Source organism: Equus caballus, chromosome 14 (assembly GCF_041296265.1).
Source record: "Equus caballus isolate H_3958 breed thoroughbred chromosome 14, TB-T2T, whole genome shotgun sequence".
Lineage (NCBI taxonomy): Eukaryota > Metazoa > Chordata > Mammalia > Perissodactyla > Equidae > Equus > Equus caballus.
Window position 1 is genome coordinate 75586918 of NC_091697.1, and position 17216 is coordinate 75604133.

General features: G+C 40.1%; 1 long non-coding RNA gene across 1 annotated transcript; it reads left to right on the plus strand.

Moving 5' to 3' along the window:
* The first annotated feature begins 6188 nt into the window (after window positions 1-6188).
* Window positions 6189-9855, plus strand: LOC138917497 (uncharacterized). The gene is made up of 2 exons (XR_011425619.1): window positions 6189-6430; window positions 7757-9855. It is a non-coding gene; the product is annotated as an uncharacterized lncRNA (long non-coding RNA).
* The last annotated feature ends 7361 nt before the right edge of the window (window positions 9856-17216 follow it).

Consider the following 17216-nt stretch of genomic DNA (forward strand, 5'->3'; position numbering starts at 1 on the left):
GGAGGCATGAACCCGAGACAGGGTTTCCATAGAGGTTTTAGATGGTCATAGTAATTCCATAGATTTTTATGTTATGGGAGTAGAGAGAAGGAGACGTCTTCATCGTCAAAAGGTTTATGGGATTTCCCAAAGCATCAAAGTCTATTTTGACTTAGAACTTCAACATTTGTTGTTTGGAGACAGAAAAATTTAGTGGGGTATACAAATGATGGTGGGAGGACCAAAGGTCTAGGTGATATTCTGATTTATCAGGCTGGGCTTCTGTGGGTCCTTTACTGAATGGACAGATTTTTCTTCCTGCAGCAATTTTATATAATGGGGCCGTTTTTGCCGTAAGATCTGGAATTTCTTTGAAAGGGCTGCAAGCTGGCTTGAATTCAACAATTCATGCATATTTTGGAGGGAACCTAATAGGTGCTACCTGCCTTGCACAGAGAACCTTTGCTGGGATATGGTGGAGGTACTCAGCTGTGTCTGCGGAATTTCCCTTTTGAGGTTTCTAGCTGGACAGTGAGACACATTAGTGTCCCTGGTAGAAGAAAAGGAGCCCATTCTTCAGGGCCATAAATCCCCTACATTTGTCCAAGCAAATTGAGTAGGATTGCTTTTCTCCCTTATATTCCCTTTAACAGTACTATTGCTCACTTAAATAAGAATGCATTTGTATAAAAATCATGGAAGCACAATGGTTACCTTTAGGGAGAAGGAATAAGAGACGGGGGTAGGAGGTCAGGGAGACCTAATGTTTTATAGGGTATCCTTGTATAATTGAAAATTTCTATTTGCATGTATTACTTTGTCAAAAAATGTTAAAAATGACCTGTATTTTAAAAACTACTGGATGTATACATGGCAGGTAAGGTTGGTAGATGAAGGTAGGAATAGGCAGCTGTACTGTGAAATTAATTTCAGATTGAGCCCTGCTAGGGACAACTATGTATTCTCACACATTTAGCTGTGGCCAATGTTTATGATTATTTACTGAAGAATGCATATATCCTGCCTTGCCTATTCACACAAGCTTCAACATAAACACTGATAAAACTACATGCCACAGATCTGTGAAGCTTATCCATCGGGATTTAATAGTTTGATAATGTCAGTCCCAGTGCTTACTAGGACCACAGCCCTGTGGCCCCAGGCTGCCATTTTCAGTAGCACAATTCCTGGCCTCTATCTGTTCTTGGTTGACTGAGCCAAACAGAAGGAAGTAACAGTAGGAGCTGATCGTGCAGTTGAGGGGAGACTAAAATCACACATAGGTAAATGTCATGAGATAAAAAAGGAGTTGTGAGGGGTCATGCACAAAAAGAAGTTATTTATAAGGAAGAAAGAATCAGTAAGTAGAAGAAAGAATCAGTACTGAGGTAGAAAAAGTTACAGAGTAGATGCTGAGGAAGTCAATTAGTAATGCAGGAGAATTAAAAATCTGTACCAACAGAGAAATGGTAATTACATGATGTGATGGAAGTGTTGGCTAATGCTGCGGTGGTAATCACGTTTCAACACGTGTATCAAATCAACACATGTACACCTTCAACTTACACAATGTTATATGCCAGTTATATCGCAATAAAGCTGAAAAAAAAAGAATCTGTACCAAAAGAAACAGAGGTATAGAGAGTAACTGAGTCCCTTTAGTGATATTGCCATAGAAAGGAAGATGTGTGGACTTTGCTGCAAACGTTCCTAGAGTTTCCCTCAGTGCAACTCTCGTCTTCATGGGGTTTGCTTGTTTCTGTTCTTGGATTCCCATGAGATTTCTGTTTTTGTTTCTTTTTATAATTAACCCACTTTCCTTGACATAGACTGTGTGAGTGTGTCTTTGTTTCCAAAACCTTAATTCAAACCAACTGAAATTTCCGCTCTGGACCTCAGTCATTTTCTCCCAAACAGAGAATCTCTTTAGCTGGAGAGGCAGGGTGACATAATCATCCTTAATGGCTATGCCATGAAGCTTAAATTCATCATTTCGTGTTGACAGAGAGTGTATAAAACTACTCCAATATCCAAAGGTTGTTTCAAGATCAATAAGTAAAAAGTGCAAATGTTGTGCATAGATTGAATATAAAAGAGAAAGACAGTGTATGTGGGAGAGAGAGGTCATTGAGTGGAGGAGAGTTCAAGGAATCAGCCAGTGTCAGCTCTGAGAAAAATTGTGAAATAGATTTTCTTTATGTCTCTTCAGACCCTCTGCAGGCACACATCTTCATCTCATTTCTATAAGTCTTGACTCCTGCAACTAATCTTGTTTGATTTGTCTTTGTTATAACCCATCTTTCTTCATCCACACCTTATTCATACGTCAAGAAAATTGAAAGATCTCAAATAAATGCCATAACTAGAGCCTAACTTTCTAGTTCTCAAGGAACTAGAAAAATTAAGCCCAAAGTTAGCGGATGGGAGGAAATAATAAAGACTAGAGCAGAAATAAATGAAATAGAGAGCAGGAAAACAATAGAAAAGATTAACAAAACTAAGAGTTGGTTCTTTGAAAAGATGAACAAAATTGACAAAATTTTAGCTACACATCTTATCTTATTCCGGGGTTGAGATGCCTACAGAGACCTGAAAGGTAATGTGAATTTACGAAGCAAGAGGAGACAAACTTTGTTGCTTATTAAACTTGTAAAATAGTTTTCACTTCCACAAAAAAAAAGGATGTTCTGTTTTAGTCAAGGCAGTCAAGATAGCTAACTGCTATAACAAACAGCCCTCAGATCTCAGTGGCTTAACATAATGCATTTCTCACTCATGTTACAGAGCAGAGTAAGTTAGGGGGCTCTGCTCTGGGCTGTCATTCAGGGATCCAGTCCACGTCCACTTTGTGGCTCCACCGTCACCTAGTCCTCCATTGAGTCTTTTGCATTTGTCTAGAGGAGAAGTATGAAGAAGGTACATCCATTTTAAACCCTTTCAACCTGTGTCACTGTGGCACTTGCTCACATTCCATTGGTTTAGATCCAAAAGGGCTGGGAAATGCTGGGCCCCAGAAGAAGATGAGAACACAGATGTTGGTGAACACCAGAAATCTCTACCATATGCTTTTCCCCATACTTTGGAAATGCCCTACCTAGTCAATATTTTATTTTCCACTCTTAGATAGATATAATTATAAGAAATATTTCTTAATTATAGAAAAGCCCCAGTAAAAACACAGCAATAAATGGCAGCTGACATTCCTCTTAGTGATAGGGATAACAATAGATAGGCTTAAGGACTGTGACAAATGGGAGAGTGCATGCCACATCTAACAGGAGTAGCTACTACTCAGGTCTGACTGATTATTACCATGAAGAAATGTAGACTTGGTGTTTCCAGATCTTCTGACTTTTCAAATGAAGACAAGAGTCTGGATTTACACGTAAAATACTCCATTTTCAATATATAGTCTCAATTATAAAATAAAAACTGCCCATTTTGGTTTCCTGTAATTTATGAAGTGATTCTCAAGGGAGGTGACATATCAAAATCTCTAGTGTGTGTGTGTGTGTGTGTGTGTATGTGTGTGTGTGTATGTGTGTGTGTGTGTGTGTGTTTAGAACCAACTGCACTGCAGATTTTTATATACTTTCTCTCTATCACCTCCTTTTTTTTCTCTACTCCTTATTTATTGCCCTTGGCTATCGTAAGGCATTAGCTGATACAAATGTAAGAGTCTGCCCATAGATATTTGCATTATAACCAAAGTCTCTTGAAAACACAAAATCAAAACATTCTAAATGAATCAATTTCTAACTATAAAATTTCAGATAGAACTATTAAGGACATTTTCAGTAGGAACATTGCCCTGTGATTTTCCAATCACGTCTTGTGGGTGACAACTGTTTTACCTTCTTATAAGGCTGGGTTGGTTGAAGAAAGCATTTAGTTCTGTAAGCATTAAGGTGCTATATCACCACCTTCTGATGACCTGACTGACTTTGTAGTGGTGGCTCTAAAATGAGTCAGAATGTCCTCACGACTCTTTTCTGTCCAGTGCCCCCGCCAACACTACTTGGCAAATTTCAGCTTTGTGAGCAGTGACTGGCACTGTTATGGACTGAACTATGTCCCCCCCAAATTGATATCTTGAAACCATAATCCCCAGTGTGACTATATTTGGAGATAGAGTCTATAAGGAGATAAGAAAGGTTAAATGAGAGCATGAGGGTGGGGCCCTAATCCTATAGGGCTAGTGACCTTATAAGAAGAGGAAGAGATACCCGAGCTTGCTCCCTCCATGCATGGACAGAAGAAAGGCCATGTGAGAACACAGTGACGAGGTGGCCTTCTGCAAGCCTGGAAGAGAGGTTGCACGAGAAACCAGCCCTACTGGCACCTTGACCTTGTGCTACTAACCTCCAGGACTGTGGGAAAATAAATTTCTGTTGTTTTAGCAACCCAATCTGTGGTGTCTTGTTATGGCAGCCCTAGCAGACTAATACAAGCACGTATCACCTATGGCCTCAGAGTGTCAATGGGCTTCTGTGAGCATTAAACTTACTTTGAGAAACTCATGCAGAAATGTTAGAACTGAAGTGTTGGAGATCGTTCAGATGTTGCAAAGTGAAGATCCACAGGATACATTCGGCCTACAGATGAGTTTTTTTTCAGGCCGGAGCTTTTAAAATGTGAATTTGAGTGTTTTTAAACAGGCATGCATTCTGCAGTTTACCATAGTCCTCAGTGCTCCCCATAACTCATTCCCCCACCATTTTTTTTTTTTTTTTGGCCTAGTCCCTGGAGGCACTTGTGTGATCCAGAATGAGTCCAGTGTTCTTATTTCACCCATGATGAAGAGGTACTGGGGGAGGAGACTGAGAAGGAGTGACTAATGAGGTAGGAGGCAAGATAGGCAGGAGGCCGGGCCTGGAAAGAGAGTTTAAAGTAGTAGGAAATTTGGCAAAGTGTCATGTGCAAGAAAAGGCCAGTCTAGCAAGGGCTGGAAAGGGTGCTCTGGACTAGCAGACAGGGGGCAGAGCCTTCTAAGTGTTTACCCAACAATCCTTCCCTTCTTTCATGTTGGTCAGTCCTAACCTGACATCCACATCTGAGACTGTAAAAATGCCAGATGTTTGCTTCTCTAGCATCCTTTGCAGCTAGAGATGACCCTAAAACACACTCACAATGAGACACGAAGGGAAATGTGATTAATTTCTTGCCTCGTACAAAAGGAAAAATGTCCAAGCAGTGTTCCTGTCCCTTCCTTCCTCACTTTGGGTGCAAGTGGGTGAGGGACGGCAACTGTCTTATGATCGTGGGGCAACAGGCTGGAGGATCAAAGGCAACACTTTGAAGAGGGCAGGGAAGAAAGATGGAAAGAGGCTGGATCTCTGATAACATTATGGAACTACTAAATAAATACTAAGCCTGCCCAGCTTCAGGCTTTCCTGTTATGTGAAAACAACACCACCACCACAACAACCAAACCCTTTATTAAGGCTACTTTCTGTTGAGCATTCTGCTGGTTGCATCCCAAAACATCCTAACCGGTACACTCAACAAGAACAGGTAGGGTGGTTGGGATAGGAAGTGACAGCTTTTGTTGAGGTCCAATTAAACTGAACGTGAAGGAGAGAGACAATGGCTTGGCTGTGAGGGAGGCAGAGAAAGAGGAGATTCAGCCTAGAACCCTCTGCTATAAGGCAGTATATGTGGGGACTAAGGGTGCAGACTCTGGATTCAGAAAGACGTTGCCTCAGATCTCAATTCTACCATTTGTTAGCTGTGAACAAGTTATTTAATCTCTCTAACCCTCTGTTTCCTTATCTGTGTGATGGGGATTAAAGTAGAGCGTACTCAGAGGATTCTTGCAAGGTTTAAGTGAGGTCACATAGGTGAAGCTCTTAGCACAGAGCCTAGCAAGTGTTTAATGCATGTCACTATGATTTAGCCCATTACTGATCTTTAGCCTTTTATATCTGCTATGCATTTCTCCCCTGGAGTGCCCCATAGGTACCTCAAAATCCTGGTGCCTGCTCTTCCTGTCCCTCCCGCCATATGCTCTTCTTTTTCTCTAATTAGGAAAATGTCTTGGGTGTAGCAGAAAGACATGTGGTGTGCTGCGTGAAACTGGATGTTTGGGCTTGGATAGATTTAATTCACAGAGTTTGCTATGTGCTGTCTGGCTATCCAAGGAACCCAATGAGAGCTGATCTCATCCTACTGATTGAATTTGCTGACACTCTTATCATTTCCTTTTACAGTTTTTATGGTCCAGAATGACTCTGTTGCCAGCACCTTCTTATAGAAGGAATTACTTTTCCAGGCAGCACAATCATGCTATTTATCAAAAGAAACATTGGACATCAGAATGGACTTCAGAGTTGTGTCCCGAGACATCTGGCTGACTTTTGGCAAGAAACTTCTCTGTCCTTTAGAGACTGAGCTTCATCTCCAAGCACTCCAACAAAATTGGAATGAAAGGAGCTGGAGCTATTCAGCTTTGGTATGTGAAGAATAACTTACTGTTTATGCATATGAAGTGACATTCTTAAAGGAAGGAAGCAATTATAGGATGTTTTGTCTCTGCCTCACTGACCTCTCCATTTTAATCTTGCTCTTTTTACTTGCGGGATGTTTTTACTCTGTGTTTATGAATCTGTGTTTGTGAATACAAACACTCTATGTAATTCATTCATCTATTCAGTATTTACTGAGTGCCTCCTATGGTCCCGGTACTGTTTTAGGTGCTAGGACACAGTGAAGTTCCTGCTCTGTGGAGGCTGAGACCTGGCCTTGGGGTACCTGGTAGGACAGACTTAGATTGAAGGCACTAGGGTGCAGCAACGAGGAATCTTCCAGGAAACAAATGGCAAAATTGTTCCAAAGGGAATACTGGATGTAGAACCTACATTTCTTAAAGTATCAAGGATGCCATAAAACACAGACCAATTTTTCTATCACACTTCCGACTATACTTTTTCACCACAGCATTGAAATATTTGGAGCTCCTACTTAAGTCAGAAGCTGTTACACAACCTTTTCAGATGAAGGCAGTAATGATTTCTTATGATACGGCTTATATGAAATTAGTACAATCTTAGCCTTCAAAACATAATATGCACCATAAAATCCTGATATAACATAGTTGATCTATACTTTCAGGGTTAGCTCATTTCTCCTCAATTATCGTTATAAAAAGGTTTCACTCCAACTAGAAGAAAGAGCAGCTTAATTTGTAAAAGAGTTCTATATGCTGCTGCCTTAGTTAAACAAAGACAGAAAGGCAGGAGGATGGAATGTGAATTTGGTGAAATCGCTGGCAGAGAACACAAACAGCAGTCAGTCCTTAAGGTAAGTGCATTTCATTCTAATAATTGCAGGTGAAATTAACTATTTTGGGGAAAGAGTAACAGGAATGAATCAATTCTATTTTAGGTTGGCATTTTGATGTGAGGTTTTAGGCATTTGTAATTCCAAGGTAAGAAACACAAAATGTGGCATTTTTAGTATGAATTTCTATGCTTATGGATACTACTTCTACATGTAACATGTACATATTTTTAATATAACTATTTTCCTTCTCAAACACTTTTCTTAGAAGCACATCCCTTCCTTAACTACCCTGCATCCCTTGCATTAATCCCTCAGCTTCCTGAAGGAGTCTCCATGTTAATCTACTGATCCTATACTCTAGCCAGTAATGTCCTCAGGATTTTAGAAATGGGAACAAAGCCCATTCTCCCCCTCTCACTCTGAATTGCTGAGGCTATAAGATGTGGTACTGGGTGCAGTGTTAGCACTCATGTTTCTTACTTTGGCTTCTCTTCAGGGTTGAAGAGAGGATGAAGCACAAGCCCAGAGGAGCAGGAAGACAGACAACGTGTCGTTGGTTCCAGTTGTTCCCAGGTTCAGTGCCAGATTTCTGTTCTTGAATTGTGTAATACCTTCTGCTATCCTGATTTCCCCTTTTTGATTAAACTAGTTCAAATTGGGTTTCTATCGTACGCAACCAAGCAATTCCTGACTAACGCAATCATCCTCACTACTGCCCTATACAAGTGCTTCAATTAATTTGCGCTCCTCACCCTGCTTCCTAAACTCCATTTGTGTCCCTTCCTCCACACCTCTGCATTGGGACCTTCATCATTCTCTCCTCTTATGGAAGGCCAACCCTTACTAGCATCCAGCCCAAATTCCACTTGCCCTGTACATCTTTCCCTGACTATTTGGGCATTCTTTCTATCCTCAGAACTCATGGAGCCTTTGTTCTCAACACATACTCACTGGCACTTTCCTTTCCCTCAAACTAGATTGTAAACTCCTTGAGCGCTGAGGCAATATATCCTACCTTTTTGTCTCTCCAGTGCCTTAAATATTGTAGGCTCTTGGTTTTGACAAAGGTGATATTGCCAACTATTATTTTATAGATATATGATAATCTTGAGACTACAATTTAAATGGAAAATGAATTTAAGGATAATCAACTCATGCTAGCTGAATAATTATTTTAGAATTAGGTTAAATTAAATAGCAATAGTTCTTATAGTTATGAGTCTTTCATAGAGATGCTATTGTATGATATATACACACCCTATTTGGCAAGGAGGTTGTGTTTGGGGAAGTAGGACCACTAACGATGCCACATAAGGTTGTGACGGCACAGCTGTCAAGACTCTGCATTCCTGACATTTGATATCAATAATACCTCTTCCATTCTCTTCAAATGACTTGAAGTTATGACATGCTTCTGGCCTGGTTTTCTTTTTTTCAAACAATAGCAGGTCGATTATCGCAGGCTACAAAGATGTTTATGATGCCATTCTAATGTCACTATATTTCTACCAATCTCTGAATTGTCTGCTGAGCTTCACCCTATGTTTTCACATCTATTTCTTTGAGAGTAACATGAGCTGCCTTAAAACTTGTGTAAATACGGCATCCAGCAGGATATTTTCCTTGCTTTCTTTGGGGCAAGTGTAACTGTATCACTTTCAAACATTTTGTTAGCCATTAAGAGTAAAAACTCTTGACCGGACCCAAAATAATTGGCAGAAATAAAGACTGAGGGAAGAGGACACCATGCAGAACATGCCAGCTGTAGCAAAACAAGACAACACACTCAGAGGTAAGGGTTTTTCCAGCACATGTTTCAATTCTTGTTGGCTGAGTGCCTACAAATATAGGTAGCATTCAGAGCATGGAAAAGATGTTCAGCGATAGAGAATGGAAATGGACTATATGCATACCTTGATATGTGTGTACGTGATTTGGGAAAATATTTCAGAAACAAATTGCCTTATGACAAATTAGGGGTAGATAGTATTAAACTTGGTAATTTGTATAGAAAAAGGAGAAATTAAATATAAGTATATACTCAATAACTTATAAATATGCCTTCTTTGCTAAATACAAATGAAGGATTCAAAACTCAGAACTTTGATCTACGCTTATGAAGAGAAATGAAAGGAGAGAGGTCCTTAAAGGTGAGAAACTGGATCACAAAAATAACAGACCATAAGCACAATACCAAGGCAGTTACCAGCCGGGGCTGGGATGACCGTCACTCCAGTTAATGAAGAGAGCAAGGTGGAGAGTGACCTCTGGATGAGCCGTGTAGGGGAACACAGAGATGTCAGAAAGGTTGGGTCTCAGGGCTCGGCAGGCTGCTGAGAGACTTGTTGGAATTGCTTTCCCAGGGTGCAAGACTTTTGAGGAGCGAATAAAGTGTGCTGCCATGAAAACCCTGACCAGCCTCCCTTCTGGTCAAATGACTGTGGCTACCTGTATTATTTAAAAATAGCTTTGGTTAGCTCAGAAATGTAGAAGAACTATTTTTTCCTCAAAACCCCCTAATGCCTACAAGCATTACACGTGGATAAGAGCTAGCACAGCATCACAGGTCCATTGGATTTCATCTTAAAAAGAAAAGTAGATTCAACCATTAATTAAAAAAAAAAAGAGGTGGCAAATTTGCCATGTAGGGCAAATTATAAATTAAGATTTCTGCTTCTGGCGCTACAAGATCAAAAGAAATGCTGAGGGCTGTATTTTTGGGAATCGAGCACAGTAAAATACAGAGGAAAGAAGTGTCTCTTCCTATTGCGGTCCTGGGATGACAGCATAACATCATTGCATCCCATTTAATTTCCAGCAACTGCAAGGCTTCTCTCCCCAGCAGGGCAGCCTCAGGGGTGTGCATCCACGCAGTCTCACGCGGCCCGGCTCCTAGAAGAGTCCCAGGGCTTGGTTTAATGCTCTGCTGTTGTCGTTTGGACATTTTTAATTTTGCCTTTGAACTTGTGTTTTGTAAGTGGAGTCCAGTGGGACAAGGAACGTGTGCACGAGCAGAGGAGCTACTCCAGGGCGTGCACTTGGGGACACAGGCACGCAGGCACCGGGGCCAGTGGGCAGCAGCGTACACACCAAGCATCACTCTGTACGCATGCGCGTGCCTGGGGCGGTCCAGGATGCCTTGGGGCCCGGAGAGGGCGGCCGGGGCAGGGACGTGGGTCTGGTTTTGCGGTGGCAACCGCAGCACTGTGGCGTTGGAGAAGAGGAGGGTATGGCACGGGGCAGAACCGGCACCGGGCTGTGACGCCGACTGGGCCGTCCATTTTGGGAGCTTGTTCCTAGGGCTTCTGCACAACTTAATTCTCTAAACTGTGCGCTGGTGTAGGAATTGTGACACCGAGGAAATAAATTTTGCCAGTAAATGATTGCAAAGTAAAAGGATACACATGGACATTGCAATAAAGCATTTAGAGAGTTATTCTTTTTCAAAGAGTTAGAATCTTTGGGTTTGGTAACTGCTGCAACATTATAAAAAACATATCCACGGGCTTAAAGATAGAAATTAAATTTGGAGCTTGTCCTATTTGATGGAAAAGAACAGTTTCTTCATACGAAGCTTCAGATGAACCGACTATTAATGAGGATGACAATTCTAAAGTTGATTTTTCCTTTTAATTGAAAATACAATGATAGAATGTATAAGCAGTTGTTCTGAATATTTACAAATTCATGATACCATTTTTGGTTTCTTCTACAACCTCCATTTTAGGAAATGTTAGAGGAAACACTTAAATGCCATTGTACTAATTTACATTTATAATTAAATTCAGATGCATGAAACTGATTTGTCTGGGGGATTAAATCTTTAAAAAAATTTTTCTGCGTGAACCATTGACTCTAGAGGTACTAAAATTTATATTTCTAAATAATTTATCAGAAAATTACCCCAATGTTGATACAGTCTATCAAATAATAGCTCTGGTAACAGTTGTGTAAGCTGAAAGCTGTTTCTCACAATTTATATTTCTCACAATATTATAAGCAATTATTTGCAATCGTTTATCTGCCAGGAACAACATATGTGACTTTCAATTATATCAGTTGGAAATGAAGTATTCTGATGACCTAATAAATGAATTTGCAGAAAAATGACCCAACAAATCTTATATCAGTCAAGATACTACATTAATAAAATATTTATCGTATTATAAAATAATGCACCAAAATTTTTTTTTGTAGTTTGTAAGTTTATGTTGTTACTTATGTTACTCATTGTGAATTGATATTACTCCTGTTACATTTTATAAGTAATAAAATATTTTTAAAGGAAAAAGCTTTATGTTGTAGTACCGTTAACTGCACTTTCTTCCTTGTTTTTGAAAAAGAGACCCTGCACTTTTCTTTTGCACTGGGTCCCACAAATTTTGTAGCCAGTCCTGCTCCCCAGAGTGAGACCTCTCTGTGAGTACACTCCCTTTAGGACAATCCTTGCCTTGGACACAAAGGATTGAAGAAGCTGTAGCTTGACTCCCTAAGGACTGATTTTGTCACCTTGTTGCTTGTCTCCTTTTGATGGTAGCTTCTACTTTCCTTTCACCTTCATCTCCTCTCAACCTCAGTTCTAGTACCTGGATTTCTGCTCCCTCTCTAGCCTCACTACCTTGCCCCTCCAGGACAAAGCAAAGAAAATTGATACAGTCAGATGTTACTGAAGTTGCTATACCAAATGTCGCAGTTTGGAGAGGCTCAGCTTTGAACTAGAACCATCTATTTGAGTCGAGCAGTTTCTGAAAGGGCAGACTATTTCGCGATACTAATCTCAGAAATGCATGGCTTTGTCCTCAAATATATGATTCCTAGTTGTTGCCCATACCCATTTTTCCATTCTTTATTATAGACTTTTGAGCCAGGCATATGACTGCCCAGAATAAAGACTATATTTCCCAGCCTTCCTTGCAGCTACTTCTCTCTGGGATTCAGTCTGATCAATGGGATGTATGCTGAGACTGTAGCAGCACCAGATAAATTTAGCAGCACTAGATAGCACACTTTTTGCCCCTTCCTCTAGGATTCTGCTTGAAAAGTGAATGTGATGTCTTGATGTCTGGAAATCTAACTTAGCAGAAGGACAAAGAGACAGTAGAGCAGAAAGCTAAACTGTTCTGCTGTCAGCCCATAGAGTAAGTTTTTGTGATTTAGAAAAAGCACTTATTCTGTAAATCCTTTATTGCTAGATACAGGAAAACTGTCATAATTCACCTATCTGTTCAACTGCCTGGTCTAGAAGGAGCCTGGGCCCTCATGGCAAAAAGTTACAATAACTGTCCCAGTTCACCTACATCTGGACTTTTGTGTGTGAAGGAAATAATTTCTCTTGTTTAAGCTACTGTTATTTTGCTCTCTGTTATTTGAAGCTGAATTTAATCCTGATGTGATGACCCATGTTACTTGTCACTTTTTTCATGCGGTCTAGAGTGGCTGCTTCTCAAATCTTAGTGTTCATATAAATTGCCTGGACATCCTATTAGCACACAGGTTCTGATTCAGTGTGTGTAGGGTGGGGCATTTCTAACAAGCTCCGCACAGATCACTGTTTGAATAGCAGATTTTTATGAAACCATATTTATTGCTCTCTCTTTGTGGGTGAGGGAGACATCTTTTAACTTAACCAGTCATTGCTGCAAAGAGGTACAGCATCAGCAAATTTTCTCAGGTCTGATGAAAAACATACTACTTTGTACATCTCTCCATACCAATCTGGAATCCTTTGGAGATTGTTTCTCAAAGTGTAATCTGTTGACCTCCTGTGTAAAAAAATAAATTTAAAAAGCCCCACCTCTTTGGGGGAAGCGGGGATTGTTAAAAATTGTGTCCCCCTCTCAAAGTAGCTATTAAAGCAGAACATCCAAGGATGAGATCTTGGAATCCATTTATTTTCTTCTTCTCCCCAAAGCCCCAGTATGTGGTTGTATATTCCAGTTGTAAGTCCTTCTAGTTCTTCTATGTGAGCCACCACCACAGCATGGCAACTGACAGACGGGGATGTGGTTCTGTGCCAGGGAATTGAACCCAGGCTGCTGAAGCAGTGAGACTGCCCAACCTTAACCATCAGAACATCAGGACTGGCTCTTGGAATCCATATTTTTAACCAGCTCCCCAGGGGATGCACTCTTAAGTTTGAGAACTACGACCTCAAGAGAAAGGCAAGGCAGGCAAATGAAGTTATAAGAGATATGGCCAGAAGAGTTCTAGATATATCTATTGCCTTGAAGAAATGCATGATGAAGTGGTGAGAATGGAAAGTAAATGCAGACTAGAGGCCCAGAAGTCCCTATAAGCCCAGGAGAATGAGCATGTCTGTGGATTGTTGATACAAAGCCAGAACAGGTAAGTCCCAAAGGAATGTTGACCAAATGCCTGTCACTAGTGTTGAGAGCTAAAACATTCAGACCAAAACCATCATTTTGACATTGATGTAAGGAGAGGAGACCTATCTGTGTGAGCAGATAGGTTTATTCTATTTGATGTCTTGGGAACAAAAAATAAATTGAAAGGGAAAAAATTTAGAACTGCAAATTTTAGTTCTAAGAACCAGACTTATTTTACAATTCATTGTTAGGCTTTTACTTATTACAGTTGAAAAATTACTCCTGGAAAATGCCAAAAAAAAATCTACATTTTACATAACTCAGAAAAGAGATCTTGCAGAGCAGGTTTAGGAAGAGGAAACATTTTTAAGCTTTTATAAAGCATAAAATGGAAAGAGAATTTTTCCTATAATTCTATTATTAGGTTTTGTACCAGATGAGTGTGGAAGTGCAGTTTATCTCTAATAAAACTTTGTTCAGAGACAGCAAGAGTTTTGCTCCGTAATTCTCAAGCATGGAGCACCTTTCCTTTACCAACCCCACCCTGCCCAATCCACCACTATCACGGCTTCACCCGATGACCCCCAGCTTTCTGGGTTACCCCAAATCACAGAATCTCAGAGTTCAAAATACCTAACAGTCGTTTATTTTGATCACCTCTCCAGGACTTGAATCTAATCTATAGCATGTATAACACTGGTCCAGCCTAGTAATGGAGACCTTATTCTCTCCCATGGCAGTTTTCACTAGCAGGAAGAAAATCCAAATTTATCTCCTCATATATTTTACCCATTTTATTTTGAACTTCTGAGGGCTGCTTCTACATGACACCTCTTTAAATATTTAAAGAGAACAATCAATCCACCTTTTTTCTTCAGGCTAAATATCACCAGTTCCTTTGCCATTTAGGTTGTAGAGGACAGAGGAACATTTATCTCCTTTATTATAGCTACTGTATGTCTATTAATACAGCCCAAGGTCATATTAGTTTCTTTTTTGGAGGGAGAGTCACATGTTGACTTATATTAAGCTTGCAATTGAATAAAATATTTATGCCTTTTCCACAAATCGTTCTGCGATATCACTGTCTCCCTGTCTTGTACATTTGCAGTTTGGTTTTTGAATTTGTTGAATTTCATCTTCTTTTGTTCCATCCAGTGCTCTGGCCCCCTAGCTTTTTGTCTGCTGTTTTTGCCATTCGCTCTCTTTGCTTTCTTTCCCTCTCAGCATCATGATCTGCAAGTGTGATGAACGTAAGTTTGATGTTTTTAACCACGTCATTGGACAGGAAGCAGTCTGTGCTCCACTACCTGAAATCCCTTTAGGCTGGCAATCACCCATTTATCAGTACTTGATGGTCACTTTTATCTTCCTAACTGTTCTAGTATCTGGTTCACATTTCTCTAACTTGACCATAAAGATCTTATGGGAGTCTTTGTTAAATCCCTTTATACTATCTGGATACATTGTATCTATAACATTTCCGTAAGTCGGTCCTTTAACTTTATTAAAAAAAAATAATAAAAATAACAACAAATAAAAAGAAATCTGGCCTATTTTACATCAAAATCTTTACTTATCCACCTGGCGTGGGTTGTGAAGGGCCTTGAAAATAGTGCTAAGGGTTTATAACTTTGTTTTGCAGAGTAGGGGACCCTTGCAGTTGAGCAAAGGAGCAGCATAATTACATTTAAGTGTGATGTGTAGGGCTGAGGGCTGCCTGGATCCTGAAACAAGCTGGCACCCAGAGGGCTGAGGATACAAAGTAATGGAGCTGGCATGTGCTATGGGCATAATACATCAAGCGCAGAATTCTGAAGCTGAGCTGTCGGTTTTTGGTCAGGGCACATTTTCCTAACTGAAGTGATTACTGCGCAAAATTGGGGTTCTCCAACCCGACGTGCATGAAAAAAGCCAATAATTATGGCATCAGCTTTTGGGGAGAAAAACAACTTTATTGCTAGATTGATCTGTATGGAGACAGGGGGCATATGCCCTCAGGTCTGCCTCCTTGATCCAGGCCTTGGGGTAAAATATATGGGATGAAGGGCAGGGCGTTTGAAGTCTGGAGATAGATGATTGGAAGTAATAAGAGGGGAGGTAATTGATGACCTGCGCAGCGTAGTCAAGCTTCATGGCCCTTCACAGGACGCATGTTCACAAAATGGTGGCATTAGCATGATCTGAGGGTGGAGTTTTCAGCCCTTTGATGTAAAGAAGTTCATCTGCACAGACCCAGTTGAGGGGTTGGTGGTCTCAACTGGCCTGAACTGGACAGGGGCTCTCAGTTCCTGAAAAACCACTCTTAGTTACTCTGTTGATAAGATGAGGTCAGTTGAAATGGTCCTAGAGGGCCTAGAAGTCTTGAGACCTTGCTAAAGCTCCTTCAAAATAGTAGCTGCAGGACTTCCTTATAATAAGCCTAAATCTTACTCTTGCAACTGCCTCTTAGTCGTCCTGCTTCTCTCCTTGTGAGCAACTTTGAAAGTTTATCTATTCCTCTTTCTGCATAACAACTTCTTAAATATTTTAAAATAGTGCCCATGTTTCTTTTATTCAGGCCAAACATTTCCAATTTCCGTACTAGAAATGTTATTGACTTAGCATTATCTGAAATAAGAGAGTAACTCTCTTATTCAATAGACTTTACTGGGAAAATGTAAATTCAATTTTCATATTTTATTTTGATCTTATTTTTTGTGCCAGGAGAGCTCAATATGTAAAAAAAGAAAAAAAACCACCTTTTCCTCCTGAAGTATCTTTTTTAAGATTTAAAAAATTGCCAGATTTCTAAAAAAGCTGTGAATGATATCTCCCTAATTTTCCTTGCTTCCAAGCCAAGATTTTCATGGAAAAAAACCTCCACTAATTAGACCTCTTGGAAAATAGAAACATTATGATTAATTGAAATTTTTTTTTGCCTGAAAATGTTTTTGGTTTTGGCCTTTAACATTGAAAACAGTTTTCTGACATAGCGTATTAGAAGGAGCACAGTTAAATTCTTTTCAATTCATGAATTTTGTAGTAGATTCTGCTATTGTCCTGCTTATCCATGATGGAACCAATTAAAAAACAATCTGGTTTTTCAGAATTATTCTTTACCAAACCAGCAAGAGACAACCAGGAGGCAGGTTGAACTGGGTGAAGGAGATGAGAGGGAAAAAGATCTCTCGCTGTCTTGGCCAGAGCAAAGGATTTAAGGAGCGATGGGGATTTAAGGTGAGATTACAAAAGTGAAGAATTAGCCATGATGGATGATGAGTCTGATGTCAGAATGAGGACTTGAGCTTTGACATCGTAGACGAAATAGAAGCCACTGCAATTCTTAGGTGAGAGGAAGCAAATTACAATGTTAGAAAAAAAGTTAATTGGCAGCTGTGTGCTCATGAAGTGAAGTGAGCCAGGAGATCAGCTGGGAGCTTGCAGTAAACCAGAAACGAGATGTTAAAGCACGCATTTTGATTGTGGCGAAAGTAAGGACAAGGAAAGAAAATCTGAGAGAGCATTTGTTGGGCAAAGGAGAGAGAAGTCATTCTGTTTTATGTTAATGGTGCTTGACGGGCTGGTCCCTTGGAGTTGTTCTACATCTCCACCCCTAGTGGGGACTCTCAACTTGGTGCTATTGACATT